We start from the raw sequence: 19,747 nt of genomic DNA, 5'->3' as shown, positions 1-19,747 counted from the left end.
GCAGTCAAGCTGTGGCGGAGGTCATTTGACCCCAGAAGTTCAGGTAGACCCAGAGAGTGCTGAGGTGAAAAGATGAGATGATGACCCTCTCGGGTCGCCAGTCTGTCTGCCTGCTTGTCTGTTTCTCTGTCATCCTTTATCTTTCTCAGCATTGTACACATTCATCTACAAAGTGCAGTGGGAAGCAGGGTGAGCCAAAGACGAGGAGAGAAATAGGGCTGAGCTTTGGTGTGGAAATGTGTGACGAATTGGTACCCTGATGTGCTTTTCGTCTTTCATTTATATCCATAATCCTGCTTGAAACGTGGATTATTTGCATTCATATTGAGCTGGTCCCCTCTGGAACCCTGGTGAGCCACTGCTGTGATTTCCATTTGGTGACTGCTTGGGCAGAGACAGAGATGGTCTTGTGTCTTCTTGAATGTCCTTTGTAACCTTCAGTTTCTCTGGAGAAAAGGAGGTGACCGGGAAAGAGAGGAGGAAGGACACTTTGATCCTGTCATGAATGCATAGCCCAGGACTCTTGGTAACCTCAAATAGGATGGAGATAAACACAAAAACTTCTCTATGTCTATCTGTCTGTTTCTTCAAACTGCCTGGAGGTTTTAAATGAGTAGGCAAGAGCTATTATGCATGTGGAATTTTTCTTTCTAAATATTCAGGGTGTTTTCTACATGGATGCCAGTTTTGACATGACCTCACAGCACGATGACAAAGGTACTTAGGGTGCTTACCAGTTTGGGGGTGAGGAAACTGAGGCTTACAAAGGTCAGATGACCTTCCTCAAAGTTACAAAGACAAAAAGTACCCCTGCTACACACTCTATATTCTTCAAAGTCATTGTGTGGCAAGAATTTTCTGCTCCATTTAACAGCAATCACTGTGGATGGATGGAGGGGTTAAATAGCTTGCCCTGGGTCTTAGCCGTCTCTGAACCCTCCAAGTAGCTCAGCTTCCTCCTGTATTCTGTGATTTTCCTCCTAGCAATCACTAAAGTGGTAATTTTACTTATATGTGTGCAGATTACTGCCTGTACTGGGCACTAAGCTCAAGAACACAGCAACTGTATCCCTTTACTCACTATTACATCCCTAGGTACAGGACAGGTGCAGGTGCTCAATACTGACTGATTGGATAAATATATGATTGGAAGGTGCATTTTCACTGATAATCTATAGAATTCCTGGCACCAGGAACTTTCTTTTTCCACCCCCCCTTGTCTTTATTGTCTCAGTGATCTTCTCTGAAAAGGAATGATAGTTATTTATTTAGATTTCAACATCTTAGAAAGTGGAGACGACAGCTATCTACAATTCTACCCCATGCTTATTAACTTTTATCCAGAAAGGGTTTGCTTTGATGGGTCCTGAGATAGAGTACTTACTATGTCACTGAGCAACCCTCCCACTGCTCTATAGAGGCAGTTTGTGGAGGTATCCAGCTTAGAGAAGCAAGTGTAATTTTAGAAGCACCATCATCCTAGCCTTGCCTTCTCTAGAGCTCTGCACATATAGCCTCTCTCACCTCCACTGATGGTCCTCTAGATGTGTTAAGGCATCTGTTAGGTTCCACACATGCTTCTCTTTTGCAGGCTTTTCAAACAGTTTCCTTGTAGATATGTAACACTATTTGGTCATCCTGAAAGGCCAGTGCCCCTTAAAAATATTTAATGCAATTAAAATATTAAACACTGCATTCTATATGTAATTGAAGTATTCTATCATTAAACCTTTCTGTCATTTGAAAATTCAAATGTGACACAGTCTTATGTATTTTCATGCCTGGACCAGAATATTGTGATATTTGTGACCAGATAAAACTTATTTGTGCAATTTGTTGATTCTCTCAACAAATTTTTCCCAAGACGGGGTTTCTCTGTGTAATAAATAGCCCTTGCTATCCTGGAACTCATTTTGTGGACCAGGCTGGCTGTGAACTCACAGAGATCTGCCTGCCTCTGCCTCTTGAGTGCTAGGATTAAAGGTGTGCTGCACCATGCCTGGCTTCAACAAATACTTCTTAAGCCAACACTATATGCTAACAATCAGGTAGTCTTGGTTATAAAGCGAAAGGAGCCTTGATTCCTGCTGTCAGCTGAGTGCCTGCTAAGCTACTGGAGGAGGCATAAAAGCTAATACTAGAAAGGAGACCAAGAGAGGGTAAATTAGATTACAAAGAAAGATGAAGGTGGGAAAAGGACATATGGGACATGAAAGAGTGGGACTGAGGGGGGCAGTGATAGCAAGCATGGGGGGAGATGAGCTAGAAGGAGAAATCTACCAAAACACAGTTTGTTTGAAGATGTTCAAGACTACCCGATGCCTTATATGCTAATTTAAAAGAGTTAACAGTTATGGGATTCTTCAGTCCTGTGACATACATTCAGTGTTATATAGCATGTGACTCAGCCTTTTATTTTATAAATTAACAATAGATCATTAGTTCTTTAAAAGCTTTTTTAAATTTTCTTTTTGTTAGCATATGTTAATTGTATAAAGTAATGGGCTCCATTTTGACATTTTTCATATAAATCATAGTCACACTCTTTGTGCACAAATGATTTGCACGTGTTGTTGCACTGTGACTGTCTCTGCAGGCAGCCTTGGAGTGGTGCTTGAGAGAACAGTAGGCTTTTGAGGAAGGTGGTAGGAGGGCATTGTAGGCAAGGGGAAGTGGTGTGAGCAAAGGCCTGGAACTGGTGACCAAATGCAAGACACCTGATTTGTGTGGAGCTTCATGCTTAAAGTGAGCAGTGTAGCTTTGAACATGTGAAAAAGAGCCAAGTGTCCAGTCCTGTTCAGTTATCAGTGAGTAGGAGTCCAGAATGATTGGGCTCAGACACACTGGGTTTCATGCTGAAATATATGGCCACAATGGACCAGCTGGTCTTGTTTTTAATCTCAGTGTCAATTTGTTATAAATAAAAATAAATAGGATTACTGATGTTCTCCTTTAGTAAAAACTGAGATGCCATTAGTGGGGAATGAGAGAGCAAAGGAAATCACCATATGAAGAATGTTGATTCTGGCTCCCAAAATACCTGCTCCTCACCATTCTTATGACAGGTTAAGTTTAAGGCTTTGCTTTTGGGCGGTACACATTTTCATGACTCCATTTTCAAGAGGCCTTCCCCAACTAAGCCACTGTCAAATAATGCTTTTACTCTTAATGCACTTTAATTGCTTGTTTATTGATGTGTATGTGTGTGTGTGTGTGTATGTGTGTGTGTGTGTGTGAGAGAGAGAGAGAGAGAGAGAGAGACAGAGACAGAGACAGACAGAGACAGAAAGAGACAGAGACAGAGAGAGTGTTTGAGATGAGGTTTTAGCAGTAGCCTAGGCTAGCCTTGATCTCACCATGCTCATGTTTCAGTCATCTGAGTTCTGGAATTATATGTGTGATACTGTGCTCAGATTTTCTTAATGTTTTGATATTGAAAATCATGTGTGTTTTTCTTCTTTATCCAAAGCATTAATACCAGATTTCAAAAAAGACATCACAATAGGGGAAATCTACAGAGAGAACTGAACCAAGCTTGTGGGAACTCACAAACTCTAGACCAACAGCTGTGGAGCCTGCATGGGATCGAACTAGGCCCTCCACATATGGGAGACAGTTGTGTAGCTTGGTCTGTTTGAGAAGCCCCCTGGCAGTGGGACCAGGATCTATCTATTTTTGGAGCCCATTCCCTATGGTGAGATCCCTTGCTCAGCCTTGAGGGGTGTGAGGGTGAGGGGAGGCAGGGCCTTGGTCCTACCTCAACTGAATGTACCAGGCTTTTGTTGACTCTCTATGGGAGGCCTTACTCTTTTGGAGGAGTGGATGGGGGGTGAGCTGGGGTGGGGGGAGGTGGGAGGATCAGGAAGAGGGATGGGAGGGGGAACTGTGGTTGGTATGTAAAATGAATAAAAAATAAATAAATAAGACATCTCGGGGAGAAGAATTGTGACACACTCAGTGAGAGATGAGCACAATGCCTAGAACATTCTCATGTGCCACAGAGACACCATCATAGAGTCCTCTAAAGTAGTTAGCTGATATAAAAATAAAATGTATTAAGAACAAGCTTCAATATATCTTCCAGATATTAGATATCAAAAAAGAAACAAGGTCAATGTAACTTAAAATTATATATGGTCATATACTAATTTTCAAGATATATTGCTGAAATTATGAGATAAACAGTTTGCTTCCATAAAATTGCTTTTTTCTGCCCTGGTCTAACCCCTCGTCCTGCTACCTATATCAATTTCCTTTCATGCAAATTCCATAGCTTATTATTCTTTCTCACCATGTCTGAGCTTTGATGAAATGTTCTCACTGGCCCTTGGTTGTCTAGGAAGCAATTCAGCATTCCAGGAGACCAGAGGGAACCATGTGTCATGGAAAACAGAATTCGTTCCATTGCACCTCTGCTTTTCCTCACTAAAGTAACCAGTATATGACATCAATCTGCTGTCTACAGTTTTGGTTCCCACCATGTTCTTATATTGAAGAGTTAACCCTAGTAAGACTGTATCAGAGAGGCAATGGAAGTTAAGTTATAAGTGTGGGCCACTAATCTCTTATTCCTGAAGTCCTCATTAAAAAGTGAGACAGAGCCGGGCAGTGGTGGCGCACGCCTTTAATCCCAGTACTTGGGAGGCAGAGCCAGGTGGATCTCTGTGAGTTCGAGGCCAGCCTGGGCTACCAAGTGAGTTCCAGGAAAGGCGCAAAGCTACACAGAGAAACCCTGTCTCGAAAAAGAAAAAAAAACAAACAAACAACAACAACAACAACAAAAAGTGAGACAGATGAGGAATGTGTGTGCATGGAGAAAAATGCATTTGGGGCCAAATGAGATGTCCATCCAGAGTAGTCTCAGGAGAAACCAAAACAGTCAATGTCCTCATCTTGGACTCTGAGACTCCAGATATGTGAGAAAACACATTTGTGTTGCTCAAGTCACCCAGTCAGTAGTGGGTTGCCATGGTAGCTGAATAGAGCAGAACCTCATACTACCTTTTAAAGGTATATATGCCACACTGCTCCATTTAGGAAACTAATCTTGCTTTAAATATGGCCTTTTGGGAAGAAAAGACACCATTTAAGAGACTACACTATTTTTTATTTTTATTTATGTGTATGTCATATGTATGGAGGCACATGGGGAGCCCAGAAGAGGGTATCAGATCCTTTGGAACTGAAGTTATAGGTGGTTTTGAGACATCCATTACAAGTGCTGGGAGCTGAACTCTAGTCCTTTGAAGAGCAGCAAGTATTCTTAACTGATAATCTATCTCATCAGCATCTGGGTTACATTATTTAAAGATATATCTTAAAGGAAAATACATTGCAATTTGAAAAAGATTCCTTCAGAAATACACACACACATATACACATACATGTATGTATACATATTTGCATTTTTGTATGTTCACATGTTTTTATTGGGAGATAGCTTGATTCACAGGGAAGAATTGTTCCTCTCCTCACTCAAGCATTTCACATTTAGTGTGGCATTAATTAGAGTAATTTTTTTCTAGTTAGCAATTGTCAACTAGGCAGAAAGCTCATTGTTGGGTGTCTTGATACATTTGTGTTTTGCAAATCACTTCAAAATGATCACCTTATTCTAACTCTCCATGACAACATCCTCTCATAGGGAGGATGCATAGATAGAAGGGAACAGTCTTCCTTCCTGGTTTTCAGAAATACTCATGCTGCTGGGTAAGGACTTCAGCTGCCACTGTAGACTCGACACAGGGTCCTTTAGGTTTCCTTGTTATCCTCAAGCATAGGTATCTACTTCTTTATCTCCTAGACACAGCTCACCCTTTTTTTGTACTACCAGATAGTACAGTCTACCATTACTGCCGTAACATAGTTCACAAACTTAGCAAGTCAGAACAACCCTTGTTGAGGCTTCCACCAGAAGTTTCCCTCACTCATAAGGTATTGGCAGGGTTGCTAAACTTTCTGGACACTTTCAGAATGAGTTTATTGAAGTTATTGTCCAAAGTCAGTTCCCTCTGGCTGTTAAGATGAGGTCTGTTTCCTTTATGCTGTTTGTGGTTTGTTGCTCTCCATGTGGCCTCCTTCCTTCAGTGATGGGTATGAGACAGGGCAGAAAGATAGAAAAATATGGGGATGTGGGAAGAGAAAGGAACCTTTCATTCCAGAGTCTGGTTTCATTCCAGAGTCTGGTGGAAGCCTCTTTGTAGCTGAGAATTAAGAACTCTGATACAGTTAACAATGTTTTCTGTGAAAGCTCTTAACATAGAGGCAGTATTTCTTTTACATAGAGATATTTTCAAACAACATTAAAATAGGGCTAAAGAGATAGTTCACTTTGCTGTGGATATCACTCTGTGTAAATAAAGTGCTGATTGGCCAGTAGCCAGGCAGGAAATATAGGTAAGACAAGCAGAGAAGAGAATTCTGGGAAGTGGAAGGCTGAGGTGGAGAGACACTGCCAGCCACCACCATCAGAAGATGTTAAGATACCGGTAAGCCACGAGCCACGTGGCAACTTATAGATTAATAGAAATGGGTTGATTTAAGAAGAAGAACTAGATAACAGTTTGTAAGCAATATAAAAGTCTCTGTGTGTTTACTTCGTTGGGTCTGAATGGCTGTGGGACTAGTGGGTGAGAGAGATTTGTCCTGACCTTGGGCCAGGCAGGACCAGAAAAACTGTAGCTACATCACTTGATAATGTGCTTGCCACATAAGCACGAGGGACTTAGTTCAGATTCCTATCATCTATTTAAAAGGAGGCTGTGCTGATAGCACATGTCTGTAATCACAATGTTGGAGTATAGAGACAGGAGGATGCCTGGAGCCCAAATGGTTAGCCAGGCTAGCTAATAAGTGAGCTCTAGGTTCAGTGAGAGACTCTCTCTCAAAAATTATGATGGAGATAAACTGAGGAAGACATCTAACATTGGCCTCTGAACCCGTGCCCCCCACACACTGTGGTGGTTTGAAATAAATGGTCCCCAAAAGGGTGTGGCACTATTAGGAGGTGTGTGTGGCTTTGTTGGAGTGGGTATAGCCTTGTTGGAGGGTGGAAGTGTGTCACTGTGGAGTTGGGCTTTGAGGTGTCATATATGCTCAAGTCACACCCAGTGTTGGAGACCAGTTTTTGTTGCCTGCAAGATGTAGGACTCTTAGCTACTTCTCCAGCACCATGTTGATCTGCATGCCACCATGTTCCACAATGAAGATGATGGACTGAACCTCTGAACTGTAAGAGAGCCATTCCAGTTAAATCTTTTCCTTTATAAGAGTTGCTGTGGTCATGGTGTCTCTTCATAGCAATTGGAACCTTAAATAAGACAAACTCACATAGTTGAAACAACAATAAGCCATATTTAAGTCTTGGCAATATATGACCTTGAGCATAGCTTTAATCCTTCCCAGTATAATTCTTGGGACCCTCACAAACAAGATTATTAACTTTTGTTTACAATGAAGACATTTGTCTTCTTTCACTAGGATAAAAGCTCAAAGGTGGGTATTCTATTTTGACTTGCTCCCTAGGGTTTACTAGTAGAAATCCATCTTGAATGAACGAACACTGTTCTAGGGTGACTTGGGTCTTTTAGCAGTGCACCAATCATACAAGAGCAGGATATGTGAGAGCCTGTGGGAGTCCAACTCCCACCTTTTCCCACCTATCAAATGGTTCTTAGGTGGAGAAGACGGGGATAAGAAAATATCAGATAGAAAGAGAGACCTAGACAACAAGAAGAAAGACAGAAACACAGAATAGCTCCAGGAGGCCCTGGGTCAATAACCAACAGCCTCTTTGTGTATTGAAAAGGGCTTTTTATAATATGCAATGGGAAGTGACAAAAGACCTCCCCCTTGCAAGATCAAAGCACACCATTCAGCCAAGTGTAGACTCTTCAAAACACCTGGTAAACATGCCTGTGCCCAAATCATCTCCTTATGCAGCCCTGCTGGGTATAGCAAGCTCAAATTCTCTGACCCTGAGTAAGTTCTCACTAGGAAGCCTCTGTGGGCTCCCACAAGGATATCATAAAACAGCACATCTGTCCCCTTCCACTCTCCTGCCTCCTTGCTTACATGTCTCCTTCAGCATAGTGCCGGTCACCTTTAACTCTATGTTATTTTATAACAGAGCCAGGGGGACCTTATTAGCATGCAGACATCATGCTGGTTTGGACACTTGAGCCATACAAATTGTGAGCTAAATAAACCTGCTTTCATTAGAAACTACCCATCCTTATGTATTATTATTATTATCATTATTTTTTATTATAACACAGAACAGACAGGGACCATGGGGAAATGAGACATAGGATAGGATAAACAAAATTAGGGGCACATTAGTTAGCAGATAGTTGTTGCAAGCAACCCTCAAAAATCTAAATCAGCTTGGGTAAAGCCCAAACATTAAAACTATACATCTATTATTCCCTAACAAAAACCTCAACACCAGGTATGAGAAGTCCTGATTTGAGTTGTTAGTCATGGTTGCCCAAGAGACTCCCAAAACATTACAGGCTACTGCTGTTGTCCCTGAGATGAAATGTAAGTCTATTTGGTGAAGATACAATGCATTTCAGACATGACACAGGACCCAGAAGCCCCTGAGCTGGAATTGATTAGAAAGCCTCCTACTTGAGAACTAGCTTTCCTGGTACAAGAAGGCACCATGCAAGATTCCAAAAGAGGGAAACAAGCAACAGTCCTACTCAACTATGATGTCTATGAGCCACATCAATGGCCAGCATTACATAATAACTCAAAGGATGCAATGGTGGCATGCATTCCTTCGTGGTAACCAACAGCTCACTGATTGGACTGTCAACAAAAGGGAAATCATGCCTGATATAAAAAACCTAGCCAATTACCCAAGGCATGATAACCAATCTTGGAGGAGTATCTATTAACTGCCACTTTACTAAACCAACATAATCCCTAACTGCATTCTAAATGTTTATCATTATACACACTGCTAAGCATAGTCCTCACCCCTTGCAATAGAGGGAGACCATTATAGAAAACCAAAACCAATATAAATCCAGAGATGTGGAGCCCAGTCTCAACTGATACACCTTCAGTGCAACCCTAGATCCTAAGGGTCAGGGATTCTTGAAAAAGTGTGGGCAGATAGATTGTAAGAACTAGAGGAACAGGGAGTTTTCTTTGAGATTATATCTCCTAGGAAATGCCGGAAGCTAAACCCATAAAATCTCACCAACATGACTGCTTAAATATGAACTGATCAAGGACAACATCAACTGACATGCTCATGGTGGAAGCCCTGAATGCCTCAATCCTGCACAAAGAACTACAGGCCACTAAGGAATGCCGATGGGAGAAATAGTCTTCTCCAGAGAAGAGCATGCCAATTGGTTATCCAATACCAAGTGGTCAGCCCTGAAAGCCATGCATAGGAATAACATTATGAGACTGAGTAGGTTATATTTATGTATTTAGGAATATACATACATACACACGTAACAACAATGAATGAGGAAAGGTCATGAGAACAAAGAGAGATATATGGGAAGGTTTTCAGGGTGGAATGGGAAGGAGGAAATGATGAATTATAATATAAAAAAATTAAAAACCTGTATATCTCTGTATATGATTAATATACCCTCTGTTTTTAAATTTTTATTTCATTTTATTTTAGATAAAGTTTACCTATGTAGCTAAGGCTGGAATGAAACTCATAGCAATTCTCCACCCACCTGAGCCTCCTGAGGGTGGGATTTCAGGCATGTGCTCCCATGCCTGACTAACCTGCATTTAAGTCACAGCAAGTTAGGTTATTTTCCTCTTTGGATCTGTGCACATTTCTAACCTATGTCATTGAATACATATGTGCACACACAAGCAATTAGAAAGATTGAGTGAGTAGGGATGTGCTAACCTCTTTCCAAGCTCATCAAAGCCCTCTCTGCTGTCTATACCTGTAGTCTTTTCCTCTCTATTTGGTGCCCACCCCCTGCAAGTTCCTGGGAAGTCATTTTCCATTAACAGACCTGAGCTCTCAGCACCCACTGGAGGAGATAGGTCATATGAGAGCCACAGTACCTGCAATACTGTCCATATTTATCTGGTTCCCAGCTCTCATCTTGGAGATCCTTCTCCAGGGCTCCCTCCTTTACAAATCTTTTCTACATCTCTCCGAAGGTTTTCAGGAAGACATATGAAGGCCCTCCTCTCTAACCAGAACCTGGATTCAGTACATTTTAGAAGCTGGCAAGGCTATTCTAATGTATATCATCAGTCAAGAGCTAATGTACTGGATGGAAGATGATCAGGAAAGAACAAAGGGATGATGGGACCTCCTAAGCAGTGTCAGATTCTGCTATTAAAATAAGAGAAAGGAGGAGACTAAGGCAATCCCAATCAGGGCCAACATCCTGACAAGTGTGAGGAGCATTTCTTCTCTGAGTGTGCTATGATTGTGATGCTTCTAAAAAGATCCTGGGAAGTAACAAGTGAATAGAGTAGGAAAGAAGGTAGACTGTTTCTTGCAGGAAGGGGAAGAAGGAACAAGGCAAATTCATTATCAGTAAGACACAAGGCATAACTAAAAGGAAAAGTTTCAGCTCAGGACCTCCAAGACCAAGTTCTCAGCACAAAGGAGATTTATTTTCCCCAGAGGGACAAAGGGCAGGGAATAAGAGACAAAGACAGAGGATAGAGGATGAGGGAGAAGGGGAAGAGAAAGGGGGCAGGGATATTTGTCCCAGAGGACAAAGGACTGCCTTTGGATAGAGAGGAGACAGACGTGGCACATAGGAAAATGGCAGTTTATAAAGCTACAAGAGGAAACCTCATGTTAGGATCAGGTGTTTAATTTTAATTGGGCATGCTAATTAGTTGAACCAAAGGGAGCTTTTGATTGTGGACTTAATACTTGGATAGCTGGATTTTGGTAGTCAGTCTGAGGAGGATGAAGTGGCCGAATAAAGGAGTAGACCTTGGTGGCTAGCTTTAGGAATGTAATCTAAAGGCCTTTAGCAAGGTAGAGGGGGTCGGGGAGAAGGGCAAGGCCTGCCAGAGCCATGTTTGCCATGCTTCAGCTGGGCAGAGTCCTTTTAATAACAAGAAAACAAACTGGTTAATTTGTGAGTAGAAGTTTGCTTTACTGGGCAAACCTGAATAACGTAAAACAGTTAATTTGGAGTTTTAAAATATGTAACTCCTTATTGCAATGGTAAACAGCACACACTGCAGTCACGAGTCTTTAACAGCATCACCACGTGGAATTCAGATGGATGGGTTCCTCGTTCCTATGAGGGCGCTGCCTGTTGTTCACTAAATAAATAGTCAGGTGCTACTCCTTCACAGTTCCTCTTCCATAGGTGGGACCTTGACTAAGTTCTGACTCTTAGCTAAGTGCAAGAGACCTGTTTGCTTCTAGTCTGAGCCACTGAAGTTGTGGCATGTGACTTTTAATCTCCCTCTTCCAGGCATCATGTTGTGATAGGGAAGCATCCCTTTGTCTACATTTCAAGTGACCCTGTGAAGCAAAGCCAGCCTTTCCCCACAGCCCGTGTGGACAAACCTGAGTGATAAATAGATATTTGTTCAGCCACTGAGGTTTAGTTTAGGACAGAACACTTAGCTTCCCCTGAAGAACCCAGTTCTTCTTTGGTATAAGAGAAAATAGAAATCATGGGGAAAAGGACAATATGCTTTGATGAAATGATATTGAATTTTACAGCTTCTCTAAATAAGTTCTTGGCAAGAATCAAATAATTTTAGACCGGGGACACAGTTGTTAAGAGGAATTATGATAAAGGAGATTGAACACTTAGCTCTGCCTCTTTAACAACCATTTCCTTGAGAGCTTGTTTGGAGGTTCTAGCAGGGGAGCGCAGCTACTCGTATACCTATAATCCCAGCACTCGGGAGGCAGAGCCAGGCGGATCTCTGTGAGTTCGAGGCCAGCCTGGGCTACCAAGTGAGCTCCAGGAAGGGCGCAAAGATACACAGAGAAACCCTGTCTCGAAAAACCAAAAAAAAAAAAAAAAAAACCAAAAAAAAAAAAAAAAAAAAAAAAAAAAAAAAAAAAAAAAAAAAAAAAACAACCATTTCCATCTCCCTACAAAGAGCAAGGAGATATTAAAGTCTATCATGGGGTAATTCACATGTCTGCTACCAACTCAAGCATCTGCAGGGCCCTTGAGCCAATCACTAAGTATATTCATTAAGTGCCTACTGTGTGCAGATCGATGAAGTAGGTTATTATGGGTAGATATAAAAACATCATGAGGCATAATATCCCTAATCTCAAGTGTTTTTCAGTTCAGAAGGCAAAACTGCTTTGGCATCATGAAAGAAAATACAACTGAGGATATTTAAAAGATATTAATTTTAAAATCATATTTTTAAATGCTTAGAGGATGTAAAAAGTAAAAACAAAATGGTAAATATCAAGAAAGGCTGAATAAGAATAACCAACATTGGGAACTTTCAAAAGCTTTACAAGTTAAGACGTGCTATAGACTCATTGTCTATAAACTTTACATAAGTATGTACTTAGTATGATCACAGTTTTGCAACATGATTTTTTGACAGATTTTAAAAATGGGGAAACATGATTTGTTCTGAGCATGGGGATGAAAGCTTAGGTGTTGTGCACAGTAGGTCCTTGTAGACAGGGTATTATAATTTCTTCTCCATGACATTATAAAGCACACCAATAACATTTTTTTAAAATTTTCTCTTCCAAAATGTGATGAGGAAATGAGAAAAAAAAATAATGTAATACTTCTAAGTGAATTCTTCTTATCCTCTTGATGACTGAAAATGAAGCACCCCTCAATTGTTTATCACACTTGTTTTGTAAGATTGGTTTAAGAGAAGGGGTAGGTGATTAAAGTGCATATTGTTCCTGCTGGTGGTGCATTATTACATTACATTGAATTTAAATAAGAACTTAGTGTTGAAGATTCTGCTATTATGTTTAAGGGACTTGAAGTGTATTCTTTGTCAAAAGGGTTTTCTGTACAACTTAAAGAGGAGGACATGAGCAGCATGGCTGGCAAGCAATTTCCAGGCTGTTCTGCTATCCATGGAAGATCATTTCTCTGTGAAAGAAAGTGAAACACAGGTGAGTCTCTTCCTTCTGCAGGGCAGCTAGAGAACATCCACATTCAGCCAGGAGGAAAAACTAAGTCACACATGAGCATGGACCCTGTCCCAGACACTGCATAATAAAATCAGAGGAAGGCTTTCCAGACACCCAAATTCTTTTGCAGAGGAGGGTTTAGATGTCGAATACTGTGTCCTAATGGGACAGAACTTCACAGTTTTGTGCTTAATTCACCAGCTTTGAGAGTGCAGGGTGTTATATACATGCAATAGCACTGAACCTTAGGAAAAAAAGATGTTGGGGTTTTATGTAGGCAACCTGCAGAAACTGCATAGAAGAGGTTTAGAAAACACAGACTCCTTCACCCTGGTGAATAGTTTATGACTTCTGTTCTCAGTGGCTGCTTGATACCCTGGCTTCTAACTAAGTTGTGTTGGGGAACAAAGGGATGTACAGACAGATGATAACCCACCAGCAGCCTAAGAAAGAGATTGGAATTTCTCAAACACTACCTGTCCGTCTTCCCTAGTGAAGACTATCCTTGTGAGTAGAATTATTCAGGGACTACATCATAAATTAATTGGTTCTTAAGTCAGAGGGTATTACACATACCTGACTCTTCTTGGATCACAAAACAAAGAGATGAAATGCAAAGATCCCCAGTAGTTCACAATGGGCATGGTCTAAGGGACTATACTCCTGGAATCTGTTGGTGCAAACAAGCAGCCTTCTTGCTGCCTGAGCCAGAGGTCAACACTTCATGAACTTCCTTCTAGTTCACTCCATTGTAGAACCAGTTACTTATTCTTTCTTGAAAGAGGTTAGTCATATAGGAGACTACCATAATTGAACTGAAGAAAGTCAACAGAGGGGTTTTATTTATTTATTTTTATTCAAGATTTTTAAAAATTCATTTTATATATCAACCACAGATACCCCTCATCCCTCCTCCCACGCCCACCCCTTCCTACAAAAGTAAGGCTTCCCATGGGGAATCAATAACGCCTGATACATTCAGCTGAGGCAGGACCAAGCCCCTCCCTACTGCATCAAGGCTGAGCAAGGCCTCTCACCATAGGGAATGGGCTCCAAAAAGCCAGCTCATGCACCAGGGGTAGATCTTGATCCCACTGCCAGGGGCCCCTCAACATACCAAGTCACACAACTGTTCCCCTCATGCAGAGGGCCTAGTCTGGTCCTATGCAGGATCCACAGCTGTTGGTCTAAAGTTCGTGAGTTCCCACTAGCATGGTTCAGTTGTCAACAGAGGAGTTTAATAGTAGACTACATCAAACAGACAAAATGGCAAGTGAACTTATAGGTAGGCCACTGTAAATAATGCACTTTGAAGAGTGAAAAGAAAACACAGGGTAGTTTGGGGGCCTTATGGTATACTACCAAATATAACAGGCTAATTATTAATGTTACAGAAATAGGATAGGGTAACCAGGAGGAGGAAAAAGAATGTATTTGAAGAAATATGGCATTAAACTTCCTAATCTTGAGGGAGTAAATAGAATTCCAGACTCAAAAATTTCAAATGACATCAAATAAGAGGAACCTGCAAGGACACACACTCAGCATCATTATCATCATCATCAAATAGTTAATGGTTAGAGAGTTTTGAAAACAAGGGGAAATTAATTCCCACATACAAAGCAACCTAAACTTATCAGTAGATTTTTCAGTAGAAGCCTTGCATGCAACTAAGGATTGCCATGATATCTTCAACACGCTGAAAGGGAAAAATTGTCAAACAAGAATACTATACCTAGGAACTTTGTCTTTTAAAATGTGACGTGTGATAAAGACTTCCTCAGATTAAAAAAAAAGCTGAGAAATACAACATCACTAGGCTTGCTTTACAAGATATTCTAAAGGGAGTTAGTTCTAAAATCAAGGAAAGACTGTGTAAATGTAATAATTTAACATGCAAACATGAGAGTATAAAGTTTACCAGTACAACTAAGTATATTGTCAAATCCAAAATGCTCCAGTATTGGTAATGAGTAATCAATAATATCCATAGTACAAAAATTAAAAGGCAGGCCTGGAGAGGTAGCTTAGTTAATAAAGTACTTGCCTACCAAGCACGATGACCAGAGTTCAGTCCTCAGAACCCATGTAGAATAGCTGGGGCCAATGGTGGACATTTGTAATTTCAGCCCTGGGAAGGCAGAGATAAGTAGATGCTGGGCCCATTGACCAGTCAGCCTAGACAACCAGGCAAGCCCAGGTCTCATTATGGATACATACCTGTATTATAATCCAGCATTTCCATTTAGGCATTTGTCCAAAAGTAGTGCATGCATATGTGTATCAAATGATACCCAAAACATTTGTAGGAGCATTATTAGTAACTGCCCCCAAGTGAAGATGAACTAAATGGCCATCCACAGTGAGGTGCATTTAATTTTAGATGTGGCCTTCACACAGTGACATATAAATGGTCTCTGATTTACAGTGCTGTGACTTACATTTTTTTGAATTTATGATAGCAGATGCTGTGGGATGTTCTGTATGTCAAATTGCTCTGATTGGTCAATAAATAAAACACTGATTGGCCAGTGGCCAGGCAGGAAGTAGGTGGGACAAGGAGAGAGGAGAATTCTGGGAAGTGGAAGGCTGAGGTGGAGAGACACTGCCAGCTGCCACCATGACAAGCCACATGTGAAGACACCAGTAAGCCACAAGCCACGTGGCAAGGTATAGATTTATGAAAATGGATTAATTTAAGATATAAGAACAGTTAGCAAGAAGCCTGCCATGGCCATACAGTTTGTAAGCAATATAAGTCTCTGTGTTTACTTGGTTGGGTCTGAGTGGCTGTGGGACTGGCGGGTGACAAAGATTTGTCCTGACTGTGGGCAAGGCAGGAAAACTCTAGCTACAGCAGAAAAGCAATTCATGTTCTGTAGGAAGTGCTTTGAATTTGGGTTGTTTCTTGGCTAATGACAGTGTATGATGTTTGCTCATGAAGCCCGGCAGTATTGGTCAATCATAATTCATGGTCAGCCTCACAATTAAGATCAAACAACTGATGCATCAGCATCTGTGTTCTTAAATGGTGGCAATCAATAGCTTAGGTAAATTAAAGCATGTCAACCTAGGTTATTTTTTTACTTAAAGTGAGCTTATTTGTATGCAACACAAGCATAAGAGACTGAGGATATTTGTATTACATGGAAATGAACAAAATACTGGTGTAGGTGACAGCCCTGTGAACCACAAGAAGATAATTTTGACAAAATAAGCCATGTTTTAAAATTCATGCAGTATTTCAGGTATATAAACTGAAAAAAAAAACAGACAAAGCTAATTTATAATAGTTAAGATTGTAGTGAGCCTTTATCTGTTCCACCAGCTAGCTCCCAAATCATGACCATGGAGACCCATTTTTAATTATGAAAGCTTGGCCAACAGCTTAGGATTGTACCACTAGCTCTTACAACTTAAATTAACCCATTTCTATTCATCTGTATGTTGTCAGGTGATTTGCATGTCTCCTCCTGCATGTCTGTTCCCCCTCTTCTCCTTCCATTTTCTCTCCCACCTCCCTCCTCAATTTACTCTTTTCTTTCTGCTCAAAAGGGGTAGGCCTCCCATGGGTATCAACAAGGCCTGTCATATCAAGTCAAGGTAGGAAGTAAGTTCCTCTACTTGTAGTAAGGCTGAGCAAGAAAACCCACTATGAGGAATAGGTTTCTGGAAGCCAGTCAAAGCATTAAGGACAGACCCTGCTTCCACCACTCGGAGTCCCACAAGTAGATCAAGCTAAAGAACTGTCTCACATATGTAGAGGGCTTAAGTCAGTCCCATGCAGGCTTCCTAGCTGTCGGTCCAAGTCCATGAGCTTCTATGAGTCCAGGTTAGTTGTTTCTGTGGGTTCTCTTGTGATGACCTTGACTGCCGTGGCTCATACAATCCCTCTTCCCTCGCTTCAACAGGATTCCCTGAGGTTGGCCCAGTCCTTGGCTGTGGATCTCTACATCTGTTTCCATCAGTCACTGGAAGAAGTCTCTCTGATGACAAATGGGGAAGTTACCAATTTGATTACAGGAGAAGGCCAGTTCAGGATATATATCTACTATTGCTAGGAGTCCTAGCTGGGGTCACCCTTGTAGATTAGTGGGAGTTTCCCTTGAAGTAGGTTTCTACCTGACCCCAAAATATGCGCCCATCAAGACGTCTCTTTAATTACTCTTCCCATCCACCCACTCCCTAACCCAATCACTCATGTTCCCATCCCTGCCAGCTCCCAGTCTACCCAGAAGATCTCTTTTATTTCCCCATCCCAGGGAAATCCATGCATCTTCATCCCACTCTGAGCCCTCCTTGTTAACTAGCCTCTCTGGGGCTGTGGATAGTAGCATGTTTATCCTTTACTTTATAACCAATATCCACTTATGAGTGAGTACATTCCATGTTACTCTTTCTGGATCTGGGACACCTTACTCAATATGCTTTTTTTTTCTAGTTCCATCTATTTGCCTTCAAATTTTTTGACATCATTGTTTTAAGCAGCTGAGTAACATTCCATTGTGTAAATGTACCACATTTTCTTTATCCATTCTTTGGTTCAGGGGGATCTAGGTTGTTTCCAGATTCTGGCCATTATGAATAATGCTGCTATGAACATAGTTGAGTAAGTTTCCTTGTGGAATGGTTGAGCATCCTTTGAGTATATGCCCAAGAGTAGTATAGCTGGATCTTGAGGTAGATCAATTCCCAATTTTCTAAGAAACTGCCATACTGATTTCCAAAGTGGCTGTACAAGTTTGCACTCCCACCAACAGTGGAGGAGAGTTCCCCTTACTCCACATCCGCACCAGTATAATAAGCTGTCATTAGTGCTGTTACTGTCTTATATATTGAACAAGGTGGTGATTACACAAGTGGGACTATCTTGTTATATTTGTTGAACAGTGTGCTTATGATATGTGCATTTACAGATATATAAAGTTCTACATTTGAAAAATACATCAAGAATGAAGGATTATAAAGGACATTTCAGGGGTTGGGCAGATGGATCAGTAGTTAAGAGTGCTTACTCTGTAAGTATGAGGACCTGAGTTCAATTCTCCAGCACTTACATTAAAAAAGCTGGGCATGTGTATGTCTATAATCTCAGCACTGTGGGAGGCAGAGAGAAAAAAATCTCTTGGACTTGCTGTCATCCAGCCAAGCTCTGGATTCAGTGAGATACCCTAACTGAAAGGAATTAAGGGACAGTGATAGAGCAGGATACACAATTGCCTCTCCTAGTCCCTAACACACACACACACACACACACACACACACACACACACACACACACACACACACACACACACACAGAGAGAGAGAGAGACAGAGACAGAGACAGAGACAGAGAGACAGAGAAAGAGAGACAGAGAGAGAGATTCCCCCCCCCCCAGTGGCTAACAATTGACAATAGTTCCTTGGCTAAGGGTAAGACTTCATGCTCAACATTCTTCTCTATGCTGGGATTTAGTCTGGCTTGGGCTTGACAGGTCTTGTGCATACTGTCATGATTGTGAGTTTATATATGCAGCTACATGTCCAGAAGACACTGTTTCCTTTTAGTCATCCATCACCTCTGTCACTTATACTTTTTATGCCCCATCTTCTGCAATAATCCCTGAGACTTTGGAGGAAAGAATGATGATGATGATGATGATGATGATGATGATGATGATGATGATGTGTGTGTGTTTGCTTTAGGGACAAACATTCTGAAGTCTCTTATTTTTTATTCTTGGCCAGGTGTGGGTCTCTACATCAATCATCATCTACTTCAAATAGTTTTTATCAGAGTTGAGAAATGCACTACCTATTGATTAATTTTAATTGTGTGCTATGTTTTAGTGTGAATTTTACCACTTAAATTCTTCATATGCATGAAAATACATATAGTATGGAAATGACTTTCTTTTCTAAAATATATGTAAATGTGAATCTGTTTATTTTTAAGTAGAGCATGTGTAAATTCACAAGAACATGATGCATAAAGAAACAGAAAAACGTCAAAATGTTGACAGTGTATTGGAAGACTTGGTCATTTAAATTTTCAGAAATTTTCTCTACCTTTTAGAAATTTACAACTTTTCTATCATAAGCAATAATGTATTTTTAAGTGTTGATTTCCTCCATTTTCATAGTATATAATAAAACATTAAAGATAATATTTAAAATAAGATTCCATAATCTGATTAACCTAACACCAATATTATACTTTTTATAATACTTCTCTCCTCACATTCCCCAACTGCATAGATAAGGACAGAAATGATATGATCATATCTCTAAGTTTATGAGTATGTATTAATAAAATAGAAAATGCAAGGTATAAAAGGGCTTATAATAAAAGTATATGTAGACCATACAGCATTGCACAAATTGCTGCATTCTTCTGTATCTCAGGATCTATCAGCCTCATTTCTAATGGCCACACCAGATTGTCAGAGTCGCTCTCTTGGCAATACTGAGTTGTCTTAAATGCTTGTCGATGCTGCTGCAGGGAATACTCTAGCCTCACATCATCTTGTACTGTGACTATGACTGTGCTGTCATCTGTGATGTGGAACCTCTTTTCTGTAGTATCTGTCTACTTCTGTGTCTAGTTGTCTATTTATGCAAATGGATATAGACACTCACTCTTCTTGATGAATTGAA

General features: G+C 40.8%; 2 long non-coding RNA genes across 2 annotated transcripts in view; both read left to right on the top strand.

The window, feature by feature from the left end:
- Positions 1-14,019, top strand: part of LOC121826871 (uncharacterized) — an 85,381-nt gene extending 71,362 nt beyond the window's left edge. Inside the window, exons 4-5 of the long non-coding RNA XR_013047670.1 lie at positions 12,977-13,090; positions 13,470-14,019. This is a non-coding gene — a long non-coding RNA (uncharacterized LOC121826871). The remainder of the gene's footprint in view (positions 1-12,976; positions 13,091-13,469) is intronic.
- A 982-nt stretch (positions 14,020-15,001) lies between these two features.
- Positions 15,002-17,967, top strand: LOC143270493 (uncharacterized). The gene is made up of 2 exons (XR_013047669.1): positions 15,002-15,778; positions 17,020-17,967. It is a non-coding gene; the product is annotated as an uncharacterized LOC143270493 (long non-coding RNA).
- Positions 17,968-19,747: the final 1,780 nt, after the last annotated feature.

This window comes from Peromyscus maniculatus, chromosome 1 (assembly GCF_049852395.1).
Source record: "Peromyscus maniculatus bairdii isolate BWxNUB_F1_BW_parent chromosome 1, HU_Pman_BW_mat_3.1, whole genome shotgun sequence".
In the NCBI taxonomy this organism is placed as follows: domain Eukaryota; kingdom Metazoa; phylum Chordata; class Mammalia; order Rodentia; family Cricetidae; genus Peromyscus; species Peromyscus maniculatus.
The sequence above is the reverse complement of the archived record's forward strand: the minus strand, read 5'-3'. Positions and strand labels throughout refer to the sequence as shown.